This window comes from Pleurodeles waltl, unplaced genomic scaffold, assembly GCF_031143425.1.
Source record: "Pleurodeles waltl isolate 20211129_DDA unplaced genomic scaffold, aPleWal1.hap1.20221129 scaffold_141, whole genome shotgun sequence".
NCBI classification, from domain to species: domain Eukaryota; kingdom Metazoa; phylum Chordata; class Amphibia; order Caudata; family Salamandridae; genus Pleurodeles; species Pleurodeles waltl.
The window spans coordinates 595208-614808 of record NW_027149847.1 but is presented as its reverse complement, the minus strand read 5'-3'; positions in this window follow the sequence as shown (position 1 = coordinate 614808).

The window sequence follows — 19601 nt, the reverse complement described above, 5'->3', positions numbered from 1 at the left end:
GGCTTTTGTGGCCCTAGCACTTTTAACTGTATTTTTAAAGGCCCACCTGGTTTAATTTGTATTTTGCCTTCTGATTTGTGTCCTCTCTTTATATTCAATAATCTAGGCTACGATCTAGTGTGAGCCATGATTGGCTGATTTTGCACACTGGTTAATTGAATATTTCCATTTTTAATCTATGGTGTTTTATGGATTTTGATATTCAGAAATAAACATTTATGATAATGACATGTATGCAACAGAAATAGAACTGGATGAGCTACTCAAGCCTGAGATGGATCAACCAGGCATCCCTGCTATGACAACTGCTCCTTGGCGGGCTTTCCTGAGCGGTTGCCTCCAAGACAGAGATCTGGCCTTATGCTGGGGAGTGGGTACCGCTCCCAGAGGTCAGAACAAAGTCCTGTTGGGGACAGAGGTAACGCCTCTGCTCTGCCAGGAAGACTAGTGAATGGACCATCACTGCGATGAACCTCAAAGGCTGCACCACTGACTCTAGGGTTGGCAAACTGGAGTGTCCCGTGGAAGATGGCCCATGCCATCTTGAAAAGACTTAAAACTAGTGGGTTGTGGGTAGTTTAGTAACATACACCTGCTGGATGTGGTCACCTCAGGGGCAGCCTCTAGTCCTCATACCTCGTAATACCTCCTAAACATGTGATTTAAGGGGCCCCCTTACACCAGAGCCTCAGATCTCTTCCGAAACAAGAAGAGATCAAATCCATAACAAGGCAGGACTACACAAAGAGATGCACAACAACTGTACTTGTGGTAACCAATCTGCACACCGCTAGACTTCGACTCGCTATGGACTAGACCAGTTCCAAAAGGAAGGTGAACCCCTTTGCAACCAATCCCCTTCACCAGGACTCCCTAGGACTAGAGGTACTAGTCCCCTGATGACAGCAGGACCAGACTGCACTTCCAGGAACTGTCCCCTGGGCCCCAAAGCATGGCTGGCCAAAAGTAAGTGGTTAGGCACCCTCAGAGACCTGCAACTTCAACCTTCAGTGAGCCTCAACTTCCTGCATGGTTCGTCTGGTCCTCTAGGAGACGAGTCTTCAAACCGCTGTGCTTTCCAGCACCAACGCTTGTTGGTGGTCAGTCCGACTACCACCTGGTTTCCTCGATGCTCTATACCCCAGGATCCATCTTCATTGTTCAACTAACCACCTAATTGGCTCGGTTGTTCAGTACTTGCATCCCCTCACAGCCGGCATTGGCACACATGGTAAAGTCAGCACCACAGATAATCAGGAGTACGGTCTGCACCCAAGATACCTGAGTGTCGCCGAGGTGTTCAGCCATGTGATTTTTGGTCCGAGGCCAACTCTAACCTAAAGAACCAAACGGCTTCACTGAACTCAACCTGTGAGTCACCTCTTGGTCAGGCGCCCACTTCAAGAACGCAAGTAAGGCTCAGCACCAAGGACAGCCAGCACACCTCTGCATCCCGACCCCACGAGCCAGGTAAAATTGTACTAACAGTTGAGGCTTGGCCTGTGGACCAGCAAGACTTTCCTCCCAGGTGGGTTCCATGGAACTCACCCCACAAGTGACCAATTTCATATTGTGTATCTCCCATTGACTGGAATGCTAGAATTTGACGGCTCTGCAAAGTACTGATTTATTTAACGCTGTAAGACTGATAACTCCATTTGTCCTTTGTCTGTCAACTACGTGTGGTGTTTGAAATTATATAAAAATATACTTTATTTTTATGAATTGATTTTGGGTATCTCTGAAGTCGTGTCAATTACCTATGGTCAATGTTGGTGCTGTGAAATGCTTAACACATATTCCTCTAAGTAGCCTGACAGCTCTTTGCCACTCTACCAGAACTGAGCTAAGGTTAACTAGTGTGAATCTGAGGTCCCCCTTTACGTATTGTTTTAGTATTACATGGTAAGTCCAGAGTTCAGGCCACCCACGAGGTAACACTGTTACACTTACTTTCAGAAGTGTTTGATTCAGGAAAGTGGTCCATAGTACCAGCCAAGGGTTCAGAGGCTCTGGTGTGCCTCTTGGGGTCTGGGAAGACAACTCCCATAATGCACCTCTTCAACTTATGGAGTTGCTCCAAACGTCTCCAGACTTCTGGATCTTCTTCCAGAGGTCCTCTTTGTGTCCTTGAAGTGTCCACAACTTGATCCAAGGTTCCAGAAGCTCTGAGTTGCTCCTTGGGAGATGGGACTAAAATTCCCAGAATACACCTGATCAGAATCCTCAAAGGGCCACTGGACGCTGGTCAGCTGGGCTCTGCTTGCAGGACTTGATGCAGGGGACTCTGGGCAGTTCCTTTGTACCTGTAGCAACCAGGGAGTCCCTTCTGGAAGCAGTAGAAGACAGGTAAAGTCCTTTTAGTGGTGAAGCCCAAGTGTGTAGCTGGTGCAGTCCTCCAGAGTGCATTGTCCAGGTGCAGGTCAGGGGTCCAGCAGGGCAGTCCTTCTTCTCCTGTAGTTCTTCCTTATTGGAATCTGATAGGTATCTGAGGTGTGGGTGCAGGTCTGCCACTTTTATCCCTGCTCCTGGGTGAAAAACAGGGGGTCCTGGTTCTCCAATCAGGTGCAGGATCCATCCCCCTGTGATGACCACTTCCTGGAAAGTGTGGCAAAAATCAATCCCAGGGAGCGACATTCCTCAGAAATCCATCATGGCTGAAAGTGATTTTTGGAGGTTACATCTGGCTGAGCCCACCCACTGGTGTGGCTAAAAATCCTAAACACACCCCTCTCCTGCCGTCTCCTAATCTAATCAAGGGGGGCACCTAATTTTCTGGGTTTGCAGGATGTGGGACTGTTGCTGGGTTGCTCCAAATGTCCTTCTCTGCCTTTGAAGACCAGTTTGGCAGCCCTCCCCCTTTCTGCCTCACCATCTGCTGAGGGGAGATCTCCTCCCACAGGCACATCTGTTTGTGTGAAGCCAGGACACTTCACACCTCATCAAGGCAGCCTGACCAGGCTGCCAGAGGCTGGCCAATCAGAGCACAGCAGCAAAACCACTGCAGAGCTGAAGTTGGCAACTTTTCACGTAAAGTTTAAAACTCTTTACCTGAACAAGTTATATTAAATCCAACAACTGGAAGTTGTGGGATTTATTATAACAATTAATTTGATACCAAACTTCTGGTATCTGTTACGTAAGGGGACTTTTAAAATTAAAATAAAGTCTCCCCATTCTAGCCTATGGAAGCCATTCACTACAATGAGGGACAAACGAATTTGGCTGTTTTTACCTTACCAGGGCTTATAAAACTATTTTTTATAAGGTCCCTGCTTATAGTTACATGGCACCCAGCCCTAGGGGCACATAGGGCACACCTTAGGGGTGACTTATATGGAAAAATAAGGTAGTATAAGACTTTGGAACTACTTTTATTTCCAAAGTCGAATTTGCATATAACTTTAATTTAAAAGCAGCCAGCAAGGCAGGCCTGCCTTTTAAATGACACTGTGCACCTCAGCAGTGCACCTATGGGTGTACTACCTATGCTGGGGTCCCTAAACCTACATGCCCTACCATATACTAGGGACTTATAGGTAGGTTGACTTAGCCAATTATAATTAGCCTAATTTGCATACTGATTTTACACAGAGCACAGGCCCTGGGACTGGTTAGCAGTACCCAGGGCACCATCAGAATCAGGAAAACACCAGCAAAAAGTGGAAAATGGGGGCAAAAAGTTAGGGGGCCTCTGCAGTCAGCCCTGTTCTCACACACTTCCCCAACTGATCCACCCGACTGCCCTCCCTCAACCACCCATATCAGCCAGAAGCATTCCAGAACAAAGCTGAGGTAGATAAACCTATTTTAGGGAAGTTTCATGAAGATTCGTCAAACAGTGGCAAATGTTCTTTCTATGGAACTTATGACCTAACTATAACTACACAGGGGACACAATATTCCATAGATTACCTTGGCACAGTAAAGTTGGTTTTTGCAGCACATTCCAAGTTTGCAAATTTAAGGTTCATCTCATGTTGTACAATAACAGTGTGTCCTGTTTTAGGGGCTGTAAGAAAATATGTGTGATCTAAAATCACCTGCTATTTTTCTAGAAGTTTGAGGTAAAAAACATTCACCACTCCTTCCCATATCATGGCTCTGAGCACCAGCAAAGGGGTTCTTCACATAAACACCAGTCTCAGAAATGTGACATTTATGGCTTCTTGGAAATAAAATACCATTCTTTTTACCCAGAGTGCATGTAACGTTTCTATTCAGAGGACTGCAGACACTGCATTGCTCCAAATATCAGCTGTGAAACCAAAAAGGGAAGATCATGGCCAAAAGATATATTTTGTTTTGAGTCAGATACCAAAGCTCAGGGCCCCGAGGAAAATGTTCCACTACCTGTGGCTCAACATTCTCAAGTGGTGCTACTTCATTACCAGTGTTTCCGTGCCTCCTCCACTGTCCCGAATTGCTCTGCATGGACACATACTTGACCTCTGTTCATACCAGACCCTGTTTGCTGTATCCATCTTGCAGTCTCTAAACATGCCCTTGAGTGCCTGGAACACCGTACCAATGCAATTAGGGAAGAAGCAGTGGAGTTGTGATTTTTAAACTATGCCCACAAATAGAGAAGTGAGAAAGGTAAACATCAGCACTTTTCATACTAGAGGATCAATCATCAATATTCTTTGAGACCTTAAAATCTCTAGGTCTTGATGCCAAAGTTGGTGTTGTTTATTAATGATAAGGGGACTTGTAAGGCAGATCATCCTTAAATGTTTATATTTCTTGCAACCTTTGTTATATTTTGTTATGGTGTTACGTGTGAATTGCCCTTACATAGTCCTCTATAGTGAAGGCATAGAAAGGCTGTGTAATATGGCACCTGAAACCATGGGCTCCACTATTCCAATGTAAGTCTTAGTTTGATTGTCCAATATTACTACGCGCAACATATGTCAAACACACAACATACCAGAATCTCACCTTGAAAGTCACAACAAGGTGTACATTGCAAATAATCAAATCATAGGAAGCCCAACGCTTTGAAAAAGAAATCCAAATTATGACCATTTTAATCTCTGTCAACACAGCCATTCAGGGACTTTCATGTAAATGCAAGCCCATACATGGAGGGTCTACTCAAGCACAGATGTCACATAACTGACCTCATTACCTTTGATGACCTGGATATTGTTTTTTGGCACTGAAACCAAGTTTCCACTACCTCCTCACCGTCTTCCAACAACTTAGGGCCTGATGTAGGTATTGGCTGATGGGGTACTCAGTCACAATGGTGAAAGAAATCCCATTAGCTGAAATCTAAATCCCATTGTAAATGATGGGATTTATATTTTGGTGGACAGCATATCCATCACCATTGTAACGGAGTAAACCATCCGCCAATATCTAAATCAGGCCCTTAGTTTCTCATGTCAACTCCAATGATCACAAATATAGACTCCACAAAACTGATGGGGTCTTAGGCACCATTCACAGAAAACTATGGAATTCATAATAGTAAATTTGGTACCCCATTGTTTATCTATAACAACAAAGAACAAAGTTGCATGGATTACTGGTGAGAAGGTGGTTATATTATCTGTTCATTGAAACTCTATGGTTACTTCCTTAGAGAGTCTTTAGGGAAGAAGGTCTCTTGAAACGTGGACCCTGATTCTCAAAAATGCCACGGGGTAGCAGAAGTGACATCATGCCTCATTTTGTGCTGAATATTCCCAGCAGGTGATGTCACATGACCATAATCCTGATTGAATCGCAATACTTAACATTGCTCAATTTCCATAATAACTCCATGATTACAAACGCCTATATTAAATCTCTTCTATATTAAGGTGCTGACTGATAGTCAGTGGAACATTTATCTGAATTGTACTAAGTAACCAAAGTGAGTGAGCCTGACATTTTCTAGGTGGTGGAGGCTTAGGGGTAGTATGGGTTTCTTTCCCTGAGAAAGGTTTGAAACAAATGGGGTGGATAGTGCATTTTGAAGCACATTTTTAATTTTATAAAGAGGCATAGATTTTGAAAAGGCACTCATTAAATAGTCAAGTCATTTCATGGTATGCAAAGGTAATTATAGCAACACAAAAGGATAATGGATGGAGAGCTGAAACTTTTCAAACACACACTCCCAGTAACAGACCTGGGTAAAAGCCATTGTTCCTTTACTCACCATGCTGCCTCAGTTTGGACCCAGCCATGTGCAAATCATTTTGACCCTGCTCCCCATGAGAACAGTCCAGCCCATACAAAGGTAATTAAACATGGCAGTCACCATGAGTTTACCTCATCTGGTTTGTAAAATGTCCTACATGTGCTCCCATATGTCACATATTAACTCCATTGGTAGGGGCCAACTTTTTGACATGGCTGTATCTTTTGGTCAGCCATTACATTATATATGCTACTGACAGATTTTTGCCACAACTGCGGTCTACATACTATGGGTGACTCTTATGTCAATCGTTACCATTAGTATATTTTGGACAGCATTTATGTATGCCCCTCTTACATATGCCACAGCTGTCCTCTTTTTTTTTAAAGACTACCTTCCATTGTTCCAGCATTTAACCACATGTGCCTTCTAGGCCACAAATGTACTCTAGTAAGCCTAGGCCAGCATTTTTCCATGAGTGGCCCATACCAAGATTAACCTCCTGCATGGCAGTGCCAGAATGTTGCTGTGGATACCCATATGCAAGGTTTGCCCCCAGTTTGAAAATATCAGCATTGTGCATGGGTGCCCCATAACAACAGCAGACGTACAAGCATAACAACACATTGGCACTTCCTTTCACATATTCCCACTCATCCCCATCACTCACACTCACTCTTTTCACTCACCCACACTCACTTGCAATCATTCATTTCCACCTCAATCTCTTGCACTCACTCTTTGCCTGACTCACTGATTCATACTCTCTCACTCACTCATACTCTGATCACTTTGACTTTCTCACTCAATCACTTTCACTCTTATCCCACATACATACAGACTTGCTCATGCATTCACACTCTGTCACACAAACTCTCTCGCACTACGATGTGTGCACACAACATGCATATAAACGCTTTTTATTTTACTTATATGAAATATTAGAAAAAGTCCCAATCTAGGTCCTGCTGCGCCACTTTTAATTACAGTATTAGTGAATGCTAGACTATTATTCATTATTATTGTAACAAACATTGAGCAGAAAAACAAGGAAGCTGAAGCCTAATGCTGATACTGCAAGACACACCAATGTTCTTTGCACTGATTTTGCCACCGCTGAGGCCATGGGTTGCAAAGGCATTTCCAGGGGTCACAAGAGGCAAGCCAGGGGTCGCAGCTGCTCTGTGCTGGGTTAGCTCCTAATGATGTCTGAGAACACTGGCCGGAATTTGCCTCTGTAACTACTCTTCTTAGTAAGAGTTTTATGGACCCAGAACTAGTTAGCATGGCAACTAGAGAAAACTCTTCTATGGGCCTGCTTCTCACTTGCTGGGGCCCTTTAAAAGTTCAGGCATTCTAGCTCTTGCTTTACACACAAGCAGCACTGAGATCAAAGAGGAGCCCTGTCAAGTGCCACGGATCTAGGATTAAGCACCTTGAGCAATTAAGGGAAGCTAAAGATGCATGACATTGCATTCTAGTTCAGTGATGCAGGGAACTGCACTAAAATGTGTTATATTAACCTTAGATGGGTGGTACTTGGCAGGTCTGATTGGTTTCCTTTGCCATATCACTAGGCCTCACCATAGACAATACTGTGTTAATAATATCCCACATCGGTAGATTTACTACATCATCCATCTTCAACTCTTTCTCCAGATAAAACTGAGCCCTCCTATCCCTCTAGCAGTCATCAAATTGGTTGTTCAGGCTTTGAGTCTCTGCAGTTTGATGATTTGAATTTAAAGCTAAATAACTTCCTCAAATCTGCCCCAGCTTCCCTGAATCCATCCTTCCGGCTACAGCTTTCCTGGTAAAAAGAGCAAGGAAATCAGATCACACAGTTTCCTTGAGATCTCCCGCCACAAATCTCAATGGGAGGGACAGAGTGATAATTTCTTTTTTTTTTTTTAAACCTTATCTTTTTCCCATCGTCGCCGCCTCATGCAGTGTTGCTCCTCTGGTCTTCTAGTAGTATTCCATCAATCACTGGGACACCATCACAGGCTCCCCAGCAATCCTGGTGCTGCTTACATGCTAAACATAGCATGAAAGCATTGTCAGGATTAGTCTGAGCTGCTCAGACATAAGTCTGTGCTGTTTCTCCAGCCACCCATGCATACAACCAGGCTGGAGAAACCTAAGTGCGCATGTGTGTTTGGCCGACCTGAGATGGCCAACCAAACACACATGCACACTTAGTGCACTTCCCACTGCTCCCCCCTCCTCGACCCACCCTGTATTTCTGGCTGAGCCAGCAAATGAAAGATAAAATGATAATTAAATATCATTTGATCTTTTATCTCATGGCTTAGTCAGGGGGGTGAGGCTCCTTCGCCATTGCGAAGGAGCTACCCCTGTATATATCAGTCAGTAAGAACTCACATTAGACAAGTTGCACATTACAAGAGCAGAAATACTAGAACAAATATCACACATTTCATGAAATCCTAACTCTGTAAAAGTCTAAAACACTCAACCAAGCCTTCTCCTGTGAAGCTCCTAGGCTCTGGAAAGACGTACCAGAGAATGCCTGGTTATCAACAGCCTGTTCTTTTTTATGAAGACTTGAAAACGTACCTATTCAGGGTCTAGTTGAAAGTCTAATTCTTCTCGCCAGTTCTGTGTAATCCAAGTTTTAAGGATGTTCTATTGTAATCTCTGGTTTTCCGTAAAGTGATTTGTTGTCTGTAGGGCTATGCCCACTTTTTAAAATATATCTGTAATTCCTGGTATTATGTATTGGTATTACGTTAATATTTATCAAGGAGACTTAAAAATCTGCAATATTAGTCAAGACCGAGGACATCTCCTGTGACTGAGTATATCTTGCCTCTGTATAATGCACTCTAACACCCAAATTTGCCTGGTTCCCAGAGAAAACGCTTACAAAAATAAAGACACAAATATATGAATCACAATGTACTGTATTAATGACAAATCAGGATAAGTGAGCAAATTGGTGTGTGTATGTTTTAGGTAAGAAACATGCATTATATTAAAACGTGATATTTAAACGATATTAGTTGCCTTCATTTGATGAAAACATGTTTTTAATCAGTTAGCTCTATGTGCTCATTTAATAAATTTCTGAATGACCAAATGTAACTTCTTAAATATTAACTGAAATTGTGGCGTGAAACCTGTGGCAGGAGAGTGAAGAATATATACACACCCACAATCCATTAAGATGCAGTAAACTTGTCATTTGCTGATTGTGTTGCCATGGCTGCCCATGAGGGTTCTAGTGCTGCCTGGCTGTTCATTGCACCTGGCAGCACACCAGGAGCAGGTTGGCATGATTTGAATTCCCAGTTATTATTATAACATCTCATACTCCATTACTGAATCCCTTGAGGATTTTTACTGCATTCTGATGCATTACCGTCATCTTTGGAAGAAAAACCTATTTAAACGTTCACAGGAAATGGACAGGTAGGAATAATACATCAGTATGGTTGAAGCTTAAATTATACTTTTACATGATTTCTAATTGAATGTGGGATATGTATACTGTCTGTGACTGTATGTGGGAGATATATGCATATAGGAAGCATTTAGTTGTACTTCCTTTGAGCAGTTTTATGAGGTTATCTAGGTATGCTGATGCAGCCCTCTTTTCTTAAGGAAGTGACCCTTTGCTTGGATGCCTTTATTGCATACTGTATACCGACGTTCATTTATTATACACATACAACCACTTCCAACACCTTTAATATTCCCAGAGATTCTGCCAGACCACTGATAAGGAAAACATATTAAGAAGTATATGGTTAATCATGACTTGGTATTCAGGAGAATATCAAATAATTTACCTCTCACATAAAGCTGTCATTCTTGCATCATTCCCCACAATAAAAACATTTGATTCCATAGCAAACTTTCTGAAGGAAGGGGGCATGCGATTGGGTCTTCACTGAACCTCCATGGCTTTCAATCAAATTATAACAGCATTTTCAAGTGAATCTATATAAATTATCCATAAATATAAATACTTGTGTTATTTGTAGACTGCCTTGTGGAAAGATTCTAGGTTTGGCAAAGGAACAAAATAATTTCTGAAGGAATTTATTAATCAGCAGATTGTCAACAAGAATAAAATAGTCAATAGTCAATTACAATGCTCCTTTTTTACCCCGTTGTTTTGGAGCTTGCATCAGATTTCATTCCATTTCCCTACTTGCACCCTTGCTGCAACTTTCATCCCCATCATCCTTGTACAATGCCTCTTGAGTAAGTTTTTGAGATTTTGTTCATCAATTCCCCTTTCATCTCATTCTAAAATGATTAATTTATTCTATATTTTGTAAGCTGTTAGGAAGTGACCCTCAGCGCTAGTCAGGCAATTTGGATCTGTTCCTGAATCTAGACCGGCTCCGGTCACTTATCCACGACCTTCACTGGAGTCTGGTCAAGTGGCACCATTTCCATTCTGCTGCCATTCATGCTATGATTCTGATGTTCCATCCTCTATCCTGGATTCGGAGACACTGAAGCTGCTGGGTCTCCTGACCTCCTGCATTCTGCTGGTAAATCATGCCCACTGGCATATTAGTGGTAAGGATCTATAGTGGGACCTGAAGTCCCAGTTGGTACAGCATCAAAGAAATCTCTCTAACCTGATTAAGATATCAGAGGGAACTGCAAAAGACGTGCAGTGGTGGCTAATAAATAACGATTGGGTCAGCGGCAGACCCATTTCGATTCAGCACCCAGATCTCACAGTGGTGATAAATGCTTTACCCCTGGGTTGGGCAGCCATTTGGGAGAGGTGGAGATAAGAGTCTCAGCTCCACAGCAACCTGTTGGAGTAGAGACTGATTTGCTTGGCATTCAAAGCCTTGTTCCTTTCCATCAAGGGAAGACAGATTCAGGTTTTCACGACAACACCACCACCATGTGGTTCTGAAACAAATAGAGCAGGGTGGGGTCATGGACCCTGTGCCAGGAGGCTCTACACCTCTGGACTTGACTGGAACATCACGACATTTTTCTGGTTGTACAACACCTGTAGAGTTCTCTGAATGCCAGGGCGGATGAACTCAGCAGTCAATGCTTCGAGTGTCACATTTTCCTGGCTGTACAACACATGTCGGGGTCTTTGAACACCAGGGTGATGGACTCAGCAATCAATGCCTCAGAGGTCACAAATGGGGGTGTACATCTGGAGGTGGTACAAGGTCTCTTCTGTGACAAAGAAGAACTTTGGTTGTACCTATTTGCCACAGCAGAGTATGTGTAATGGCCGCACTTTTCCACACTGGTATTTCAATTTGTCTTGAGTGGGGCTCAGGACTCCTATGACTTCTCTCTAATACCATTCCTGACCCCTGATTTCTGAAGAAGGCCAGGATGGACAGGTCCCAAGTCATCCTTGTGGCTCAAAATTTGGAGAGTGTGGTACCCTGAAATCCTGAGCATGAGCGTGGGTCCTCCGATCAGGTTTCCCCTTCAAAAGGATCTCCTGTCACAGCATCAGGGCAAGGTTTACACCCGAACCTGCAGAGACTCCAACTTCGTGCATTGAGATTGAGTGGCTGCAGTTGAAAGTCTTTGATCTCCCCCGGAAGTCTCTGAAGCCAGGTGTCCCTCCACAAAGGCCACATGCATCTGACAGGCTTGTGGCTTGTTACACTGAAATATAGATTGACCCTCATTCTCCACACTTGTCCGAACTGTTGCCATTTATTTTGTCTTTAGCCTGGCAAGGCCTTGCTCTGGGCACAGTTGAGGGGTATCTTTTGGGCCATCTCAGTTTTTTGTGGTCCAATCAACCCTCCCTAAACCTGTCACATGTTTTCAACATATTTTTCCCCCAAAACCTTTTGTTACATTCCAACAGGATGCTAATTTGGTTTTAACCTTCTTAATATGTTCACCCTTTGAACCTATGCATAGTTGCCCTCTAAGGCTTCTGATGACAAAGGCAGTCTTCTTGGTGGCCATCTCATTGGCTTGGTGTATAAGCAAGCTGAAGGTGTTTTCTGTTTACCCTCAGTACGCCAGTTTCTTCCCAGATAAACTTGTTCTCTTCACTCGTGCTTTTTTTCTGGCGATGGTGGTGACACTGTTCCATGTCGGCCAAAGCATCATACTTCTGACCTTCTTTGGACCCTCCCAAGGAAGTGCTGAGACTCCACTGCTTTGACCCAGAAAGTGCATTTCTGTTAAATATTGATTGCATCAAAGAACATAGGGTGGACTATCAACTCTATTTTGGGTGAAATGGACCGACGAAGGGGAAAGCAGTCAGAAATTGACCATCTCCAGATGAATGGTATTCTGCTCTAGATTCTGCTATCCAGTGGTCAAAAAGCAGCCCCTGAGGGCTTGCAGGCTCATTCCACTAGAGCCAAAGCTGCGACCACTGAATTAGGTCGCAAAGTCTCCATCCTGGACATCTGTTAGGCAGTGATGTGGGTATCCTTGCAAACATTCAACAAATACTACCGTCTTGACGGTGAGGTCTGTTGTAATGTGCATTATGCTGGTGCAGTCCTATGGGACTTTTTGGACTCAACCAGTGCGCAGACACACTTCTGGAGGAGTATGGCTTTGGTATCTATTATAAGGTAAGGAGGCTGCCGCCACAAGGCTCTACCAGGTGAACAAGTTGCTTACCTTCAGTAACTCCTTATCTGCCACTCTCAAACTTCAGAAAAGGCACAGGGGCACCAATGGACCTCTCGGTCTTACCCTCGATCTCAAACTTATTTGGGTCCGATTCCAAAAATATTCCAGATGCAACTGAATTTACGGGTTCATCCGCACTGCTGCAGCTGACTGAGGCCTTCCGTGAGGCCATGCTGTGCCTCTTTAGCACCTAACCTAACCCCTTAACGCCTTTAAAAAAAATTCAGCAAGTGCATGTTTTCTTCCAACAAACTTGCCATGCAGTCTGCTAGCTGCCTCTTGGGCCACTAAAGCCACACACTTTGGAATACAGTGGACATTGTCTTGCCTGTTGTCCTTGAGGATCGACGAGCATCCATGATGGCCATGATGCAGGAAACTTTGTGATTCAATGTGGGCAAAACACCACCAATGCCTAGGCCAGGCAATCCGCCTCTGCGTAGCCCTCAGATGCCTCATATGGATGAGGTCTTTGGACGTGATGTCCAGTAATCTTCGATGGACACGCCCTTTCTGGCGAAAAACTGATTCAGCCATGAAACGGTTCAAAGATTGCATAGCAACAGCATTTTCCTTGGGGCCTGTTTGCCCTGATGAGACACTTTCACCAGCAATTTTAATCCTTCTGTGGCTACAGTAGGTGTTACCAATACTGCCAATGCTAGCCCACACCACCAACCCTCGGGCATTCCAGCCATTTCATGGCTGAGGCTGTGGGTCGCACTGATAGCATCCAGGGTGGCTGATGGAAGACCACCAGTCCTGTTTGAGGCACAAAGTGCAGGCCCTTTTGGCCAAATGGATAAAAGACAGGGTTCCAGCATCAGAGGTAGAAACTGGATGTTACTCTCTATATTTTCTGGTATCAAATAAAGATGGAGGCTTTAGTTCTATTTTTGACATTCACCCACTCAATGCCTATCTGCAAAAGGTCAAAGTCACAATGCTCACCCTAGCCTAAGTCATGCCTGACCTCGACCCTGGATGGTAGTGGTAGACCTTATTTCCTCACCCCTTTTCGACAGGCCTCAGGTTCTATCTACAGTTACTGGTGGGGTAGGAGCATTTTCAGTTACAGTGCTCCATTTTGGCCTCACTAGTTCTCCTCAGGTGTTCATGATATTGAAGGTGCTAGTCTCAGCACATCCTTGGAAGTTCATGGTCCCAGTCTTCCACTACCTTGGCGACTGACTGTTGAAGGTGGGCTTGCCCTAGACAGTGTTAACCACCTCTAGGTGATGCCGAACCTCCTAACATCGTTGGAGTTCTCGATCATCCTGCCTAAGTCACACTTCACTCCTTCACAGATACTCCTGTTAATCATGGACATTTTAGACATGGTTCTGTTTTGTGTCTTTCCCCCGGAGCAGAGAGTTCAGCACATAAAGGCTATGATCCTGGCTGTTGTGCACCCACTATGATCCTGACTGTTGTGCACCCCACTCACCTGCAACTTTTAGGGCCCCTGATGTAGCGAGGATTGTCCACACCATCTCTTCTGATATCAATGAATTCTGGCAGCTGTTCCCAAGGAGAAACAGGGTTTTAGGGAAGAAAGTGAGAAAGAGAAGGCATCTAGGATTCTTCTCCTGGTCATGGCGGCCCTTCAAATGGAGTGCTGCTGGTATCGTGCCCTTAGGTGTCTTGGTGTTCTGTGTAAGCAGTCTGAACTCAAACGATGTAAGAAAATGATATGTTACACTCTTATCTACAGTCGTCTGCTTCATTACATAACAGGCTAATGTTACGCCTATAAGTCACCAACAGAAACTAACCAAACAATAGCAACTTTTGATTCCAATTACTGTGTCATTGGAACATAGGATATCTCTACTTCTTTCACAAAGTTCACAATGTTCAATAAGTTTGTTAAAGTCTAAAACCATGACTATGTTTTCTAAGTTCTTCGAAACCAATTGCCACTCCTTTGTCTCTAACGGTTCAGGTTATAAGCCGTTAGTTTGTTGCTTTGGAAATCTTTAGGAAACAAATGTTTATGACCTGACAAGTCAGTTTAGTATGCTAACATGTTTGTTCTTTTGTTCTTTGTTTCTCTAGGTACTAATGTTTAGATTTTTCCTTTAATCTGCTTCTCTCCTTTTTTTCTAGGCATAAGGGCAGTGCTTTTACAAAGCATTTGGAGGAGAACTGTGGTGGTGGTGATGGATCCTTGGTGGATAGAGAGCAAGGAGCAGGATCTTTCTTTGAGTAAGTCACAGTGAGTTTGTCATGATTCTGGATTGGTGTGGATGAACTAAGGTAGTGACCACTTTTTTCAATCTGCTTATCAGCACGTTGGATGTTCGTCTCTGAGTTGAATAAAGAGATGAGCCTATAGGAGGTTCTGCAGTCAGGTGTCTTGCCTTCCTTTAATACCGAAACTGTAGTCGACATCCTCTCATCAAATGGAAGCCAACCCTGTCCATGGGCCTTTGTGTACATTTGCAACATGTGGAAAGACAATTTACTGCCCATAGTTTGGAATACCATTTGAACGTGCACTCTTTCCTGTTTGTAACTCTCCAATGTCTGCAGTTCTCTCCTTGGCCTCTGTATTGGCTTCCAGGCACAGGCAGTCCTTGGGTGCCAAATGGGGAGCTGAATGTCTTTGAAAAAATATTCTGTGTCCGCTTGTGTCCCACCGGTAGTAAATGTATAAATATGACGTTAATAGTTAGCAAATGTTTCAGCTATGTTCCTGCTGACTCTCATCGTCGTCCCATGGGGAGACTGCACTTCTGGTACCCAGCATCGACTTCACTCCCTTTACGCACACCAGGCGACCAGCTTGCCGGTCTTGTTTCCTACATCATATAGCCAACGCTAAGAATCTAAAACGGCAGCAGGCATGCCATCCACTGCCACACTGCGGTACTCCTGTTGCTTTAGATGAAGTTGGCGAGCCTCTGCCTCATTATCGCAAGAGTGCAATTAACTTTTCTTGACCAGGATTTCAAATTTACTAATATCCACTCACTCTCTTTTCTTTTTTTATCCAGGGCACTCATGAAATTGCCTGCCCTTTCACCGCTGTCTTTTTGACCTCCCACAGAGACACCCCTCAATTGTCAGCAAACTATCCCCCTATCCTCATCCCCCAACTCTCCCTCCCTGCTGCCTTGCACCGCAGGTCTGAAACTTCCTGATTCAGCAATATGTCTGTCAGCCTATCTGCAGTGAATGGATCACCAAGAACTGATTTCAAACTGGTATTGTCTTATGACTAACACAAATCCTCCTTTAAAGCCTCAAGCTGTGCTTTTATGTATCAGTTTTGGATTTTTCAGTTGCTCTAGGCCTCTATTTGCCCATCATCACTCCTTACTATGCCAGTAGCCAGAGCACTGTGGCTCACCCAGTTGTATTCCTTGATCCTTCTGGATTGTCCAAATCAGTTTCAACTCTGTCTCTCCCATTGTTGCCTTCTCTCTTATTTCTGGGACACACCACTTCCTGCAGTGTGTTCTTTTTTCTCCCCAGTGCTACATGCTGGCTGTCAGCCAGTCGCCACCCCTTGATCCAAAGCCACACCTCCCCAGGGGAGCAGAAGTGCCATGTCTTTCCCTCTGCAATCACCCATAGTTTGGCAGGGAACATCAACGAATACTCCTTTTTAAAGTAAGATGCTCTTCAGTACATGTAATGTTAGGATAGTGTCTTTGTAAGAAATTGGATTATAATTTGGGGTGGGTGACTACCCAACTCAAGGAGTAATCACAACCCTTCTCAAGATGAATCACGGAAAGTCACTAAATTAACCTGAGCTTAACCCCCTGGTAGCTATGACACAGAGCAGCCAGGCTTAGCTAAGGGGAATGTGTAAAGTATTTATGCAGTGCCAAAAGAGCAATAAAGTTGGAATAGAAAACAATAAAAAATCCTAAACAGGATTAGAAAAAAAGAATAAAATGTAATAAACAATAGCACCAAAATGGCACAAATCTGATGAGAGGAACCCAAGATATAAATATTGAAGTACAAATAGTGCCAAAAAGCACAAAGCGCCACTGATAGTCAATGGTCCCGGAAAACCAGGACCTAGGAGCAATTTGAAGGAGCACAGATCAGGAATACCGACCAGATTTGTCTTGATCACAGATGTTACCTTCTAACCTAGGGCTTGATTGAAAACTCCGTTACAACGGCGATGGACATCCCGTCCGCCGAAATCTAAATCCTATTATATCCTTACTGTTGTGACGGAGTAACCTATCCATCAAGTTCTAAATCAGACCCTTAGTACTTTAAGTCTCAATCCATCACAGCAGTCTAAAATCCACAGGATCTCAGGGGAGGCAGTTAGAGACTCACAGAGTGTCAGGCAGAGTACAATAGCAAGATACAGTCCAGGTCGGGTTGCCACTGTTCAGCTAGGCAGTTGCAGGAAAGCCCTCTTGTAGCTTATTGTATCCCTGTAGGTTCAAAAGAAGGTCTATCTTGTGACACTTCTTTAGCCTGGGTGGGTGAACATTTGCCACATTAGAGCTGGTGCTGTGCTGATCAGAGACAGCTGCCCATTTCTCTATCCACCAGAGCATCCGTTGCAACTAAGTACAGCACACACTTACAAAGTGAGAACCAAGTACTTTCATTGTGTATGACCACCTGCTGCTAAGACCTGCTGCTAAGACCACTAGTTTAAGGCCTGTGGTAATGCAAAGGGCAAGTGAGAGTGGAAGCTGTTCTTTCTTGCAAAGGATGCTGAGACCATAGATGCATCATTCCCATACGCCTAAAGAAAGACTTGGGAGGATGTAGTTAGCTTATAAAAGGACAACTCATAGTTTAAAATTAAAATCCGAACTAAACTAGGCAAATCTAATGAACGGCAAAAATTAGAGTAGTGCAAAAATGCTGCTAAAAGTACAACAGTGTGCCACAAACATATACACTGTTTTTATTTGAGTTCCCACAAGCGAGACTCATTTAATTTTTGACAACTTTTAATGCCTGTTATCCAAAACTTGTGCCTTCATCCGGCTAAAACATATGTTAAAAAATGAGGTTAAAAAATGAGGTTCAACAACAAAAACATGGTCCAACAAATCCAGTTTATAGTGCAGGTCTGCGATTTGTATTTGCTTTAAATCACTGTTCTCACTATTATGAAGTGTTATTTCTCAATTTTCTGATGGAGGAAAGATGGAAAGCAGAGTTTAAACATATGACCTGCAGAATGCAGAAAATGCTCAGAGCAGGCGTTAAAATGACACACCCATTTTAATCAATGGGCCTCCCTGTTCTTTGGTGCACTAGCGTCAAAAATGTTGACGCTAGTGCAGCACAGCGCCACAATAGCATCAGAAACTCAGACTTTATTGTCCGGCCGCCATGGTGCAACACAAGTAAATGTGGCGCAACCATGGTGTTGTTAGGTGGGGCAGGAACGATGCAAGTAAAGTGGCACATCGGGACCAATGCGCCACTTTCTTGTAAATATGCCCCTAGGTGCATAAGTATGTTCCTAGGAGTCAATATAGGAGTAAGTGCTGTGTTTGTGTTAGTGTGAAGTTCTTTTTTAGTTCCACTTTTCATGAGTGTGTTAATATGATTGAGTGAAGGAATCCAGCTGATGGCTGGGTTTGTGATTATGTGCTTGTTGGAAAGCGAAACAGTGCATTAGTGCATTGCTTGGAGTAAGTGCATGTTTGAGGGCAATGCATGAGTTAGTGCGCGCGTCTTCAGAGTGTGTGAGTGCAAGAGTTCATGGTACTAGTCAGTGCATAAAAGGGTCTCAAAGGTGAGTTGGTGTGAGTGTGTGCTTGGTAAGACCATGAGTGTGTGCTATTTTCAATTCAATATTTCGTGCCTATGAGTTTTTTTTAGTTCGAGTGAATGCATGAATCGTGTTGATAGGGGACTCTGTGTGTGCTTGATTTAAAACTGAGAGTGCTGTTGTGACTTTATGAGTGAGAGGCTTACCTGAGTTATTGTAAGTGTGTACAGTGTTTGAGGGAGTGAGAGAAGTGTCAAACGTGAATTGGTGAGAGTGGGTGCTTGGTGAAACAGTGATTGAAACGTAGGTTGTGCTGCTGCAATGTCATGGGTGAGTTGCTTTTAGTGAGTGTTCAGTCAATGAATGTATGTGTTGAATTGGAGAGCTCCTCTGCATGGATTATTAGTGACAATGTTGTGAATATATGCGTATGTGAATGAATAAATGAAAGATGGTCTTGAGTGAGGAGCTCAGTGTATCGAACGAATTAGACAAGGGCTTTATTGATTTGTGGAATATTTGCGTCTACTAACTCAGGTCCTGTAACTTCGCTTCTAGCTGAACTTGAAGTTTTCAAATGTTCTCTGTGTGATGGAATAACTTTGATTGAAGGGGCCAAAATTCTTCTTGTAAGAACTTAATATAATTGTGTGAGACAACTGCACCAAACACACAAAAGGTAATGATAGGGTGTTTTTCAATAAGGCTACCTGTTGGTAAACACCTGGGGTAGCATACTTTTGCCCACCATGACATCTCAGGTTAGAGCCAGCCATATGCAAATCCGCCTTGTCCTTGCTCCATTTGGAAAAGTCCAGCCCGAACATCCAAGCCACATCCTCTCTGAACCAGAACACAAGCAACCTAAGACCAGTTTTGCCCTGATTGGGGTCTTCAGTCTGGTGTAGCTTGTTGCAGTTCCACAGTGTGCAAGGCATCCATGTTTGGCATACGGTTGGGCACTCAGGACTTTACATCAAACAAACAAAAGGTGATGGGAGGATACTTGCAATAAGGTAGTGTTCCAACCCACTGTTCTTTTGCCTACCATGCCACCTCGCATTAGACCCAACCATATTTATATCAGACTTGACCCTGACCCAATAGCAACAGTCC